The 14,727-nt window shown below is 45.2% G+C and overlaps 1 protein-coding gene across 3 annotated transcripts in view; it reads right to left on the minus strand.

The window, feature by feature from the left end:
• dlgap4 (DLG associated protein 4) overlaps positions 1-14,727 on the minus strand; it is a 246,338-nt gene that overhangs the window by 47,366 nt on the left and 184,245 nt on the right. For 2 of the 3 annotated variants that reach the window (XM_033041287.1, XM_033041288.1), the window contains exon 1: positions 13,090-13,152. The exons of the other annotated variant lie outside the window; for it this stretch is intronic. The gene's annotated coding sequence lies outside the window, so the exon portion shown is untranslated. Of the gene's footprint in view, positions 1-13,089; positions 13,153-14,727 lie in introns of those variants that run through there. 3 annotated transcript variants of the gene reach the window in all.

The raw sequence follows: 14,727 nt of genomic DNA on the forward strand, positions 1-14,727 counted from the left end.
TTGTACTCCACACCAAAACAAGGTTTATCCATTACGATCAGCTACTATAATCCAACTCTGCACCCACTCTCTGCCCCTAACAACCTACACAAAAATCATCAACTTTGCACAAATGAGGTGTGTAAAAATTGTGCAAGTTATTATCAACACCCACAGAAAGCAAATACAAACGTTCATGTGATGAGTTTGGAAATATAGGCATACCATTGTGGTGGGGAGCATACCGATTACAAATAGCTCCATTTATAAATCACAGACAACCCAATCTCTCTCCAATCCCAATTGAAATGCTGAATGATTACTTTTATTTAAATTCCAGCTTCCAAATTTGTCTGTTTCTTAAAGCGCTTCATGATTAATTACAGCTCCAGAGCAACTTAGAAATGCCTCAATTAAAACAGCCACTGAACTGCTTGCTGCACAACTTTCAAAAAAGATTTGATAAAGCAGAACAATGAAAATACAGATTTCCACCTAGTACTGCCAGAAGCTACAAAAATCTCTCATTTTGGCTACTCATTAGTTTGGTGTATCACAGTGGAGCTAAGACTAAAAGAATTTCAAAGGATTTTAAAAGAGAATTTTCCTCAAAGTTTCTACTACATCCGAGAATAAGTTATCCACTGTGAAATGGTTACTCAAAGGATGTGGATATTTGGAAGTTTTACTATATTAAAAAAAAGCACTAGAAATACCCAAGCAATTCTGTTTGAGCTATTTGCATCCCTCCCAACTAAGACTAAAGGACCGGGGCCACTTTAACGAACTCTGCCGAGTTTGCCCTATCTTAGGTAGGACGTAGGTAGGTCGTGATGCTAGTCGTAGGTACTCGTGGCATCAAGTAGGTCGGGGCGTTTTTCTAGCCTGATGAAAAATGTCCACGAGTAAAAAAGGTTGTGAATTAGGTCATGAAAGTGGGACAGGCCCATAACACATTATTCCTACCAGAACAAAACCACATTAGGTTATAAACTCTCAGAAACAACATTCTTCCCTAAATAATTATGGCTCAAATGTTTAGTGAAGGCTTACAAGAAAGAAACAACCACAATGCTGAAGGTGTAGGAAAGAACGGCAGATGCAGGTTTAAATCGAAGGTAGACACAAAATGCTGGGGTAACTCAGCGGGACAGGCAACATCTCTGGAGAGAAGGAATGGGTGATGTTTCGGGTCGAGACCATTCTTCAGACTGATGTCAGGGGAGTGGGCGGGACAGAGATAGAATATAGTTGGAGACAGTAAGACTGGTGGGAGAACTTTTACTGTCTCCGACTACATTCAGATAGGCTCACTCCTCAACGTATGCACTTTGCTCTAAATATCGAGCAAAATGAAATTAGACGCAAGAAAAATCAACATTTAATACAATAGACAATAGGTGCAGGAGTAGACCAATCGGCCCTTCGAGCCTGCACCGCCATTCTGATCATTCACACCTCATTTTCTGATAACATTCTTGACTGTAGTCCCAAAGACGTGCGTTGAATGAAGCAGCTCGAACATGGTTGCAGCAATGTCTCACTTGAACAGTTCAGAAACTATTCTTGTACATTCTACCCACATAAATCAGATAAATTCCAATCCAGTCAATTGTTGTACTATTCAATTGCTAATTAATCTGTATTTTGCTATCAGTCTACTGGCCATAACACTGGACCTTCATTCCAATATCCAAGCCAATTTTAAACTGATTTCCCTGTATTTAGATTACTCAACTCACCACACCAATCAAAATTACTTAAGATCTACAATCATTTGAGTTTCTATAATTCAGCAATGTCATGCAATGAATTTACCCTTTAGAAAAATACAACAAACAGCATATTGAATATTAGCTTTGCACATTCAAACTCAAGTGAAGCAAATCACGGAAAAAAAGGCATTGTTTCAAAGGAATTGAAATAGCAGGCAGTGAAGCAAAGAGCATGAACTTGTGAATTCCTTTAATTATGAACCAGAAGTCCATCCATCCACAACATGATGGGCACTAACGTCAGCGAATTGAAGGACTGATAGGAAGGCAGAGGACAGGACCATTAAGTTTCACAGGAAGGACAGGCAGGGAGTGGTTAAGAATAGAGTGAAGCTCTCAGGCTAAACGCAAGGAGCAGAAACTTAGAGCCTGGATCAATGATTGGGACGATGACGTTGTGGTCATTGGTTGCGGGAGGACACGACAGGCAATGTTCCAGGGTTATGATGTTTCAGACATAAGGTAAAAGAGGTGGTGAAGTTACTCTACTAATCACAGAGAAGGCCACGGAGGCACTCAGAGGACCTACAAAAGGGTTTGTTCGCTGCTGCACATGGATATGCAAGGAATGGAGGAATATGGATTACATGCAGGCAGATAAAATTAGTTTATACAAAAAGGTCATAAGTAATCAGAGCAGAATTAGGCCATTCGGCCAATCAAGTCTACTCCGCCATTCAATCATGGCTAATCTATTTCTCCCACCCAACCCCATTCTCCTGCCATCTTCCCATAACCCTTGACACCCGAACTAATCAAGAATCTCTGCTTTAAAAATACCCATTGACTTGGCCTCCACGGCCTTCTGTGGCAAAGAATTCCACAGATTCACCACACCCTGGCTGAAGAAACTCCTTCTCATCTCCTTCCTAAAGGAACGTTCTTTAATTTTGAGGCTATGACTTCCAGGTCTAGACTTTCCCACATCCACATCCACTCTATCCAAGCCTTTCACTATTCGGTAAGTTTCAATGAGATCTCCCCCCATCGTTCTTCTGAACTCCAGCGAGTACAGGCCCAGTGACGTCAACATTCATCATAAGTTAACCCACTCATTCCTGGGATAATTCTTGTAAACCTCCTCTGGACCCTCTTCAGGGCCAGCACATCCTTCCTCAGATATGGTGCCCAAAATTGTTCGCAATACTCCAAAAGCGGCCTGACCAGTGCCTTATAGAGTCTCAGCATTACATCCCTGGTTTTGTATTCTAGCCCTCTTGAAATAAATGCTAGCATAGAAACAGAAAAAATATGTGCAGGTGTACGCCAATCAGCCCTTCGAATAATGACTGATCATCTAAAATCTGTACCCCATTCCTGCTTTTCCCTCATATCCCTTGATTCCTTTAACCCTAGGAGCTAAATCTAACTTCCGCTTGAAAATATCCAGTGAATTGGCCTCCACTGCCTTCTGTGGCAGAGAATTCCACAGATTCACAACTCTCTGGGTGGAAAAAAAAAATCCTCATCTCAGTCCTAAATGGCCTATCCCTTATTCTTAAACTGTGACCCCTGGTTCTGGACTCCCCCCAACATCGGGATCATTTTTTCTGCATCTAGCCTGTCCAATCCTATAAGATCTCCACTCATCCTTCTAAATTCCAGTGAATACAAGCCCAGTCGACCCATTCTTTCATCATATGTCAGTCCCGCCATCCCGGGAATTAACCTGGTGAACCTACGCTGCACCCCCTCAACAGCAATAATGTCCTTCCTCAAATTAGGAGACCAAAATTGCACACAATACTACAGGTGCGATCTCACCTGTACAACTGCAGTAGGACCTCCTTAAGGGCCTGTTCCACTTGGGCGTAATTTGCGCGTCACGCAAGTGCCGTGCGAGGATTTTGAGAATCCCAAAATCCTGGGACGCCGCGCACTACCCCGCGTCATTGCCTACGCCACCACGTCTCACCACGCGCGCGCGTAATGTACGCCACGCACGCTTTGTGCGTCGTGACGCGTAAATGATGTTGCATAAATGACGCGCAAATAACGCCCAAGTGGGACGGGCCCTTTACTCCTAAACTCAAATCCTCTCGCAATGAAGGCCAACATGCCATTAACTTTCTTCATTGTCTGCTGTACACCCAGGTCTCATTGCTCCTCCCCTTTTCCTAATCTGGCACCATTCAGATAATGTCCCACCGAATTAACCGCTTGTTCATGTCCCACCGAATTAATTTCTACATACCTCGACTCCATCCTATCCCCTCCTGGTCCAATCGCTCCTTACCTATGTCCAAGACACGTCACACGCTCAATTACTTCCGTTTTCCAGGCCCCCAGTCGCACATCTTTACTATGGATGTCCAGTCATTTTACACCTTCACCCCCCACCAGGAGGGTCTTAAAGCCCTCCTGCAGAACCAGCCAATTTCCGTCTACCAATACTCTCCTCCAACCAGCAGAGCAGGTCCTTACCCTAAACCAATTTATCTTCGACTCCTCCCATTCCTCCAAATCCAAGGCGTAGCTATGGGCCCTAGCTATGCCTGCCTCATTGTAGCGTATGTCGATCAATCCCTATTCCAGGCGTACACTCTCCCCAAACTCTACCTCCGCTACATTGCGACTGTATTGGTGCTACCTCCTGCATCCATGCAGAACTCACTGACTTCATCAACGTTAATGATCACCAATGCATCCACAATTTCTAGTGCCACCTCTTTGAGTACACCGGGATGCAGACCAGCAGGCCCTGGGGATTTATTTGCTTTCAGTCCCAACAGTTTACCTAACACCATTTCCTGACTAATGTGGATTCCCTTCAGTTCCTCCCTCCACTAGATCCTCGGTCCCCTAGTATTTCTGGGAGATTGGTTCTGTCTTCACTAAGGAAGACAGAACCAAAGTACTCGTTTAACTGTTCTTAGCATCTTGTTTCCATTGCCTACCAGCAGCTTCAATCCTGCAAACATATTGTCAGTCTCAAACAGCTTATATGTACCTACCATGAAAGCAAATGACATACACATTAGTATTTTCCAGAAAAAAACCAGCTAATTTCACCATTCCAATTCGAATTATACAAGTAAAGCTACTTAGTAGCAAAATTAGTGATGTACCAAAGCAAATTATCCAATCCATTCAGGAGCAAAGAGGTCTGTCTGCAGTTGTACAGGGCCCACACCTAGAGTATTGTGTGCAGTTTTGGTCTCCAAAGTTGAGGAAGGGCAATCTTGCTATTGAGGGAGTGCAGCGTAGGTTCACGAGGTTAATTACCAGAATGGCGGGACTGTCATATGTTAATAGAATGGAGCAGCTGGGCTTGTATACTCTGGAATTTAGAAGGATGAGAGATCTTATTGAAACATATAAGATTATTAAGGTTTTGGACATGCTAGAGGCAGGAAACATGTTCCCGATGTTGGGGGAGTCCGGAACCAGTGATGAGGAAAGACTTTTTCCACACAGAGGGTTGTGAATCTGTGGAATTCTCTGCCTCAGAAGGCATTGGAGGCCAATTCATTGGATGCTTTCAAGAGAGAGTTAGATAGAGCTCTTAAAGATAGCGGAGTCAGGGGATATGGGAAGAAGGCAGGAACGTGATACTGATTGCGGATCATCAGCCATGATCACAGTGAATGGCGGTGCTGGTTTCAAAGGGCCGAATGACCTACTCCTGCACCTTTTGTCTATTGTCTATTGTCTATTGTAAGAAAGAACTGCAGATGCTGGTTTAAATCAAAGGTAGACACAAAATGCTGGAGTAACTCAGCGGGTGAGGCAGCATCTCTGGAGACAGGGAATGGGCGACGTTTCGGGTCGAGACCCTTCTTCAGACTGAAGAAGGGTCTCGACCCGAAAAGTCGCCCAATCCATTCATGCAGGTTGTGTTCTAATACAAATATCTCCAAAATAAGTTCTGGATCGTTTTAACTGTTTCTAGTATCATACAATACAATACAATATTTATTGTCATTTGAGCCTCAGTGAGATTCAAACGAAATTCCGTTTCCACAGCCATACAAAGACAATTTCCTACAGACATACACACAATTTAATTCACACAAACATCCATCACAGTGGGTTCACTGTGGCAAAGTCTTTTCTCTCCCCTGTTCTCCATTTCTCATGGTCCTAATAGCTAATTTTCACCAGAAATGCCTATCCCTCTACACTTCCATCCAATCCCCAAGGATCTGAGTGTGCTTCATTTTTTTTCTTAAAGAGAGATCCAAACTCCTCCTCATCTGGACAAACATTTTGTCGCATTGAACAACTTAAACTCAATTGTCATGTCCACCAAGATACAGTGAAAAACTTTGCTTTGTGTGATATCCAGGCATATCATATAGCACACAAATACATCAGGTAGTGCAACAGAGAAAACAGAGTGCAGAAAATAGCGTTACAGCTGTAAAGTTCCAATAAAAAATAAACTGCAAGGGCTACAATGAAGTAGATTGGAAGATCGGAAATTCATCCTTACATTAGGTCTAAGCAATGTCTGTCTTGTTTTGGGCTACATGGAATGCACCTCATTTTAGGTTGCAATCACCTCTTATTAGTAGACTTGATGACTGTATTTGTGCTGTTTCCTACTTCAATGTGGAGCTCAAATTATACTTCTTGAAAATGTGTATTCTGCTCCCACTAGGGTTAACCTAATGGTATAGTCCATCTCTGATAGTTTTCTTTCTCCATTTCTGTCACAACCTCAGAGATGCCTGAATCATCAATACCCATTACAAAGGTTCAAAGGTCCAAAGGTTCAAAGGTTGACAAGTTCAGATTCTTAAAATGTTCTCCTCCCATCCTAATTCCTGTAGGGACCACATCATATTCTTTCAGTTTGCTCTGATGATGGCACTTTCCACTCATTCATGATGGCTTTCTTTTTCATTCATGGTGGCTTTTCCTTTACCATAGTCAAATGTCTGTCTGAAGAAAGGTGTCGACCCGAAACGTCACCTATTCCTTTTCTCCAGAGATATTATCTGACCCGCTGAGTGATTCTAGCTTTTCGTGTCTATCTTCCCCCCACTGACGCTGGTTTTCATTCCAATCTCAAATGTGTTTAATTTCTACACTTCTATTTTCAAATGCCTCCTCCAATTCTGGTTATTGTTTTCCACACATCATCTAGTTTTAGCTACCTTCCAACACCAGACACATCTTCCCTTCTCTCACAGCATTATAAAGAGACTGTTCCTTCCTGGTTCACTCCACTCACTTTGCCCCAGCATCTACCCATGCAGGTATAATGAAGGGATACCAACGTGCTGGTTCACCATCACCTCTCCTCCAGATGATTAACAATCCTTCAACACTCTCCCCTTCTTGACATCCATAGAATAATATACAAGACTTTTCAGTCCACAAAGTCTGTGCTGTACAGATACCAAGACCATCTCTTATCTACCTGCACGTAACCCATATACATAGATACATAGACAATAGGTGCAGGAGTAGGCCATTCGGCCCTTTGAGCCAGCACTGCCATTCAATGTGATCATGGCTGATCATCCACAATCAATATTCCGTTCCTGCCTACTCCCCATACCCCTTGATTCCGCTAGCCCTAAGAGCTCTATCTAACTCTCTTTTGAATGCAACAAGTGAATCAGCCTCCACTGCCTTCCGAGGCAGAGAATTCCACAAATTCTCAAAAAAAAGTTTTCCCTCATCTCAGTTCTAAATGGTCTACCCCTTATTCTTAAACTGTGGCCCCTGGTTCTGGACTCCCCCAACATCGGGAACATGTTTCCTGCATCTAGCGTGTTCATTCCTTTAATAATTATGTTTCTGTAAGATTTCCTCTCATCCTTCTAAATTCCAGTGAATACAAGCCCAGTCGCTCCATTCTTTAATCTTATGACAGTCCCACCATCCCTAGAATTAACCTGGTGAACCGAAGCTGCACTCCCTCAATAGAAAGAATGTCTTTCCTCAAATCAAGAGACCAAAACTGCACACAATATTCCAGGTGTGGTCTCACCAGGGCCCTGTACATTTGCAGAAGAACCTCTTTGCTCCTATACATCAGCTTTCATCACTGCCTCCATACCCAAAGATAGGCACACAATGCTGGAGTAACTCAGAGGGTAAACCATCATCTGCAGTTCCTTCATACACACTCCCTCCATATCCATATGTCTATCCAATATATGCCTATTGTTTCACGTATCATGTGTTGGCAGATCATTTTCGCTCGGGATAAATAAAGTTCTATCGTATTATAAAAGACTATTAAATGGCACTAATGTATCATCTTCCACCACCAACCCTGCAGCATGTTCCAGCCACTCATTTTGCATATATTACACATGCTGGCTCCACCATTTTTGGCGCCATTATTCAAAATCCGCTCGATGTGCTGGGGCAGGTCCAGCAAACTGACATCCCTCTCCTCTCCTAGGTCGCCCATCTTTGTGACCATGGGACGCCTCCTGCAGCCTATCTGAACGCGCTGGAGGCATTACCCAGTCCTCCTACCTGCCCGTGCTCCTCACATCGACTCTTGCACTCAATGCTCCTACCTATGAAAGGTAGCATGCCATATGCCTTCTATACCACTCTATTTACTTGTGTTACCACTTTCAGGGAGTTATGGACTCCAAGATCCCGCTGTACATCAATACAGCTGGAGGGGCATGCCATTAATTGCATATTCCCCCCTTACATTTGACCTCCCAATGTGCAACACCTCACACTTGCTCGGTTTAAGCTCCATTTGCCGTTCTGCTGCCCAGCACAGATCCCTGCGGAACTCCACAGACCCCCAGCCTGAATATTGTCTTTCCACCACAACCCTGTTTTCCTTCAGTATGCCATTTCTAAATCCACCTTATCTTGGTCTTCTTTAATTTTGTTCTCTATATCACTCCAGGGTCTCAATTAAGGATCAATGAGGACCACTTTCCATACGTTGAGAACCAACCATTCAAGGAATGATTTGATGGCTACATTCACCATTGATTAGAACACAGCAGCAGTCTTTGACCATCTAAAGAAAAATCTATCTGAAAATCAAGACCTGAAACTCAGCATCAAGTTCATTATCCACCAGGCTGTCATTTGCTTCTATACTTCAAAGCAAGAGTCGCTCCACCAATTCCATCTCTGCAAAATATATTGGTAGGATAAGAAACCAATGTCAGTGTACCCTTCCATACCACCATCACAGGCACCAGTGCTCTCATTATGTTTAGTCACCTTCAAAAATGATTTCCTGGAAAAAAGATTCCATGGATGTTCTGTAGGCACCCCTGAATAAACTCCACATTCAGTCATGGGAATTATTGACCCAAAATATAGAATGAGCATCGGAAGAAGCAATCAAGCCCAATGAGTCTTTTTATCGAAGGTAGACAAAAGTGCTGGAGAAACTCAGCGGGTGCAGCAGCATCTATGGAGCGAAGGAAATAGGCAATGTTTGGGGATGGGGAAAAGAAAGGAAAAAGGAAGAGGAGGTGCCCGAGGGCTGAGGGAAAGCTTAGAACTATGCTTGTATTCACTGGAATTTAGAAGGATGAGAGGAGGTCTTATAAAAAACATATAAAATACTTAAGGGATTGGACAGGTTAGATGCAGGAAAAACTGCTCCCGATGTTGGGGGAGTCCAAAACCAGGGGTCACAGTTTAAGTATAAGGGGTAGGCCATTTAGGACTGAGATGCGGAAAATCCTCTTCACCCAGAGAGTTGTGAATCAGTGGAATTCTCTGCCACAGAAGGCAATGGAGGCCAATTCACTGGATGTTTTCAAGAGTTAGATTTAGCTCTTAGAGCTAAAGGAGTCAAGGGATAAGAGGAAAAAGCCGGAACGGGGTACCAATTTTAGATGATCAGCCATGATCACATTGAATGGCGCTGCTGGCTCGAAGGGCCGAATGGCCTACTCCTGCATCTATTTTTCTATGTTTCTATGTTAACAAGACCATGTATAAAGAACAAGTGAAAACAGTGGAATTGCAGGCCCTCCCAAAGAACATACCTACCAAATATGTTCATGCCCTCCACCTGTAACAGTCACTCCAGAGCAGATCAAATTACAGTTTAAATAATGCACCCTTGACCTCGAAGAATTAGCAAATTTAATTCCACTGAGTTCATGTGTCACCATGTGTGGGACAGGAAACATAAATAACAAAAATCACACCAATACAGATTCACACATAATATTAAGTGTGAAATAACTTGTTGATGAGGTTACAAAATTCATTTGGAGTACCAACTTTCCGCAGTTCTCAAAATAAAAAGCAGTCCTTTCCAATAGGCAAAGTACTTGTACAAAAACTTTCAAGTGGCCAAATAACATGTTCTGATAAATCCCGTGTGATTTAATGACAACACATCCCTCTCAGCAATCCAAAGAGAGCCCTTTCTTTCCACTAAAATTTATTCAATACTCCATTCAGCCCTCACAGGGTATCTTGCTACCAAAGGCAGTGCAATCACTGTCATTTCACCATCCAGGTGCTCAAACTTTCAGAAGCAGTGATTTACTCATCGTTCTTCCAATGCACTGTATCTTCTGATCATTTTGTCATCTTCCCTACATTCAAAAGGTGAAATGTGGAGCATGGGGTCATTTTGTACAAGATCACCATTCTGTCTGCACGCATGATTCAGCTTCCACTCACAGTAATTATTAATTTTTGGACATTGTACCAGTGAAGGTAGAGGCAGAGTTCATACTTTACATTTTCATGAGGCACATATATGGTCTTTGTCTGAAGAGTGAGGAGTTCAACAATTTCAGATGATTACACCATTTCTAGTTAGTTCCCTTAGATCCAGACAAGTATGAAAGGAGGGAGGAGGGTTGGGGTATGAAGGGGTAAATGAACAAGCGGGTTGTGGGTCAAGTTAAGTTGGCACACTCACGTTAATGTCAAATTTGAATTCCACCTCCTGCCCCCAAAGTCTTTCTCTTTGTCCCTCCTTTTGTTTTGCACCTTTGCTACAGCTATCAGGTTCTTGAACAAATCGGTACAACCTGAATCCAACGTTAGCAAGGAACACCACTCTGGGCTTGTTTTTCTAATTGTGTTTTTTGCACTAATGTCTTGATCTGTTTTCAAGTCTTTCTTTTAGCGCCTTGCAGAATTTGTACAATGTATAATTAATGTATTTGTGATTCTATGTGCCTGTGATGCTGCACCTCAACATACTGGTGCATATGACCATAAACTCAAGTTGGTTAACTTTTCCCATGTGTGCTGCAAAGCCATCAAAAGTCTGTATTTTGCTATACCACAGTTACCTTCTACTAAAGTGCAGTACCTCACCACATCCACCACCGACGAGCATCCACTTCCTGCCTCCCTCAATGTACAGGAAACTCCACAAAAGTTGTTATTAGTCATAGAATGACACAGTGTGGTAACAGGCTCCTCGGCCCAACATGTCCCAGCTACACTTGTCCCACCTGCCTGCGCTTGGTCCATATCCCTCCAAACCTGTCCTGTCCATGTACCTGGGTACACAAAAATGCTGGAGAAACTCAGCGGGTCAGACTGAAGAAGGGTTTCGGCCCGAAACGTCACCTATTTCCTTCGCTCCATAGATGCTGCTGCACCCGCTGAGTTTCTCCAGCATTTTTGTGTATCTTCGATCTTCCAGCATCTGCGGTTCCTTCTTGAACACTATCCATGTACCTGTCTGTTTCTTAGATGTCGCGATAGTCCCAGCCTCAACTACCTTCTCTGGCAGCTCGTTCCATACACCCACCACTCTTTGTGTGAAAAGGTTATCCCTCAGATTCCTATTAAATCTTTTCACCTTCACCTTGAACCTATGTCCTCTGGTCCTCGATACCCCTACTCTGGGCAAGAGACTCTGCATCTACCCAATCTACTCCTCTCATGATTTTATACACCTCTATAAGATCACCCCTCATTCTCCTGTGCTCCAAGGAATAGAGTCCCAGCCTACTTAACCTCTCCCTACACCTCACACCCTCTATTCCTGGCAACATCCTCTTAAATCTTCTCTGAACCCTTTCAAGCTTGACAATATCCTTCCGATAACAGGGTGCCCAGAACTGAACACAATATTCTAAATGCAGTCTCACCAACGTCTTATACGACTGCAACATGACCTCCCAACTTATACTCAATAGACACAAAACTGGAGTAACCCAGTGGGACAGGCAGCATCTCTGGAGAGAAGGAATGGGTGACATTACGGGTCAAGACCCTTCTTCACTGCTCAATACTGACTGATGAAGGCCAATGTGCCAAAAGCATTTTTGACCACCTTATCTACCTGCGACTCGACCTTCAAGGAACCACGCGCACCTGCACTCCTAGATCCCTCTGATCTACTACACTCCCCACTCTACCATTCATTGTGTAGGTCCAGCCCTTGTTAGACGTCCCAAATTGCAACACCTGCTATTGTTTCACAAATGAGAAATGTTTTTTGAATATAACACTAAACAGCTATACCTATTACTATACTTACAGTAGATATCAATAATGAAATAGTTTAACAAAATCAGGTACAGATACAAAATTCATACTTGATATGGCCAGTCTGTGTTGATCAAATTACCCACTGCTGAACTACAAAAACACATCCGTCACAACAATTCCACAAACTCCCACAACTTCATTATCATTTCAATAAAAATATTTGAATCATGACTTCAGACTGTTGCAGACTGCAGTGTTCAAAAGGGAACTTGCAGACTGCACTTCATTGTTCAAAGGGCAGTGTGATCGTTGGTTAAGGGTTGCCACAACTCAACAAATCAGTCATGATCACAATAGACAAAGTTAAAATAAACTAGAAAACCCCAAAGGTTGGAAACTGATTTAGTTTCGTGTTCAATTCCCTGACTGTGGTAAATACTACATTACATCAGACGTGTATTTAAAAATAAAAATTATATTTGTACAGAATCTAAAGAGCGTGTAAACTGACAACTTAAATCTTGCCATGAACTTTGAATCAGCGGCGCCGAGCGACGGTGAGGCGACCGCGACCCCGCGACAGCCGGGAGGGAGCGGGGAGTGAGGGAGTGAGGGAGCGGGGAGTGAGGGAGGGAGCGGGGAGGGAGGGAGTGAGTTAGTGAGGGAGCGGGGAGTGAGGGAGGAGTGAGGGAGGGAGCGGGGAGTGAGGGAGGGAGCGGGGAGTGAGGGAGGGAGCGGGGAGTGAGGGAGGGAGCGGGGAGTGAGGGAGGGAGCGGGGAGGGAGGGAGCGGGGAGTGAGTTAGTGATGGGAGCGGGGAGTGAGGGAGGGAGGGAGTGAGGGAGGGAGGGAGGGAGGAGGAGGGGGGAGGGAGGGAGGGGGGGAGGGAGCGGGGAGTGAGGGAGGGAGCGAGCGCCGGGGGCCGGGGGGGAGGGAAGGTGCGACACGAACCCTAACCCCTCACTCACTCACCTGCGGGTCCGGCTCACACAGACACAATGAGGTGGCGCCATGGCCCGTCACACCGGAAGTGACGCTCCCGTGCCCCCGCCCGCCCCGCCCCGCCCCGCCCGCGCGCCCCCGCCCGCCCCGCCCCCGCCCCGCCCGCGCGCCCCCCCCCCGCCCGCGCGCCCCCGCCCGCCCCGCCCGCGCGCCCCGCCCGCCCCGCCCGCGCGGGATCGATGCAAATCCGGTTCTAAATGGAAACCAAAATAAAACAAAGCGCCCAAACTACAGACAGTTCACATCCCAGACTCAACCCCGCGCTCCGTTACGGATCTTCATCAATAAGTTGCTCCTGATCCACAAGTGGCTTTGCTGACACCCGTCCCCAGCGGGTCCACAGGGTCCCGCTACACTGACCGACCCTGACCCTGACCGACCCTGATCCTGACCCTGACCGACCCTGATCCTGACCCTAACTAACCCTGACTCTGACCAACCCTGACCCTAACTAACCCTGACCCTAACTAACCCTGACCCTAACTAACCCTGACCCTAACTAACCCTGACCAACCTTGACCCTAACTAACCCTGACCCTAACTAACCCTGACCCTGACTAACCCTGACCCTGACCAACCCTGACCCTTAACCTGACCAACCCTGACATTGACCCTAACTAACCCTGACCCTGACTCTGACCAACCCTGACCCTTAACCTGACCCTGACTAACCCTTACCCTGATCCTGACCCTGACTAACCCTTACCCTGACCCTAACTAACCCTAACCCTGACCAACCCAGACCCTTAACCTGACCCTGACCAACCCTGACCCTAACTAACCCTGACCCTAACTAACCTTGACCCTGATCCTAACTCTGACCAACCCAGACCCTTAACCTGACCCTGACCAACCCTGACACTGACCCTAACTAACCCTGACTCTGACCAACCCTGACCCTTAACCTGACTCTGACTAGCCCTGACCTTGACCCTGACCCTTAACCTGACCCTGACTAACCCTTACCCCGATCCTGACCAACCCTGACCTTGACCCTGATCCTGACTCTGACCAACCTTGACCCTAACCCTTACCGCGACCTTGACCCTGACTAACCGTGACCCTGACCCTAACCGTTACTCTGACCCTGACCATAACCCTGACCCTTACCTTAACCCTTGCCTTAACCCTAACCAAACCTGCCTGTAACCCTCTCCACCACACATGCACGGAGCAAGCATCATAGTGCAATCCCAACCGAGGCACTCACTGAGTTAGACAATGATCCGTAAAGGGCACCCACCCTAATAAACAACTTAGTAAAGACGAAACACTGGGTAGGAACCCTCCATCTCTCCATTCCATTAACATATGACAGCCCCGCCATCCCGGGAATTAGCCTTGTGAACCTAGACTTCACTCCCTCAATAGCACGAATGTCCTTCCTCAAATTAGACCAAAACTGCACACAATACTCCAGATGTGGTCTCACCAGGGCCCTGTACAACTGCAGAAGGACCTCTTTGCTCCTATACTCAACTACTCTCGTTATGAAGGCCAACTTGCCATTCGCTTTCTTAATAATCCTAAAGGTTGTGGTTTAAAATAGTGACAGAAACATGGATTCAACATTATTGATGGATAAAGGCCACCTAGCGCACACACAAA

This window comes from Amblyraja radiata, chromosome 23 (genome assembly GCF_010909765.2).
Source record: "Amblyraja radiata isolate CabotCenter1 chromosome 23, sAmbRad1.1.pri, whole genome shotgun sequence".
Classification (NCBI taxonomy): domain Eukaryota; kingdom Metazoa; phylum Chordata; class Chondrichthyes; order Rajiformes; family Rajidae; genus Amblyraja; species Amblyraja radiata.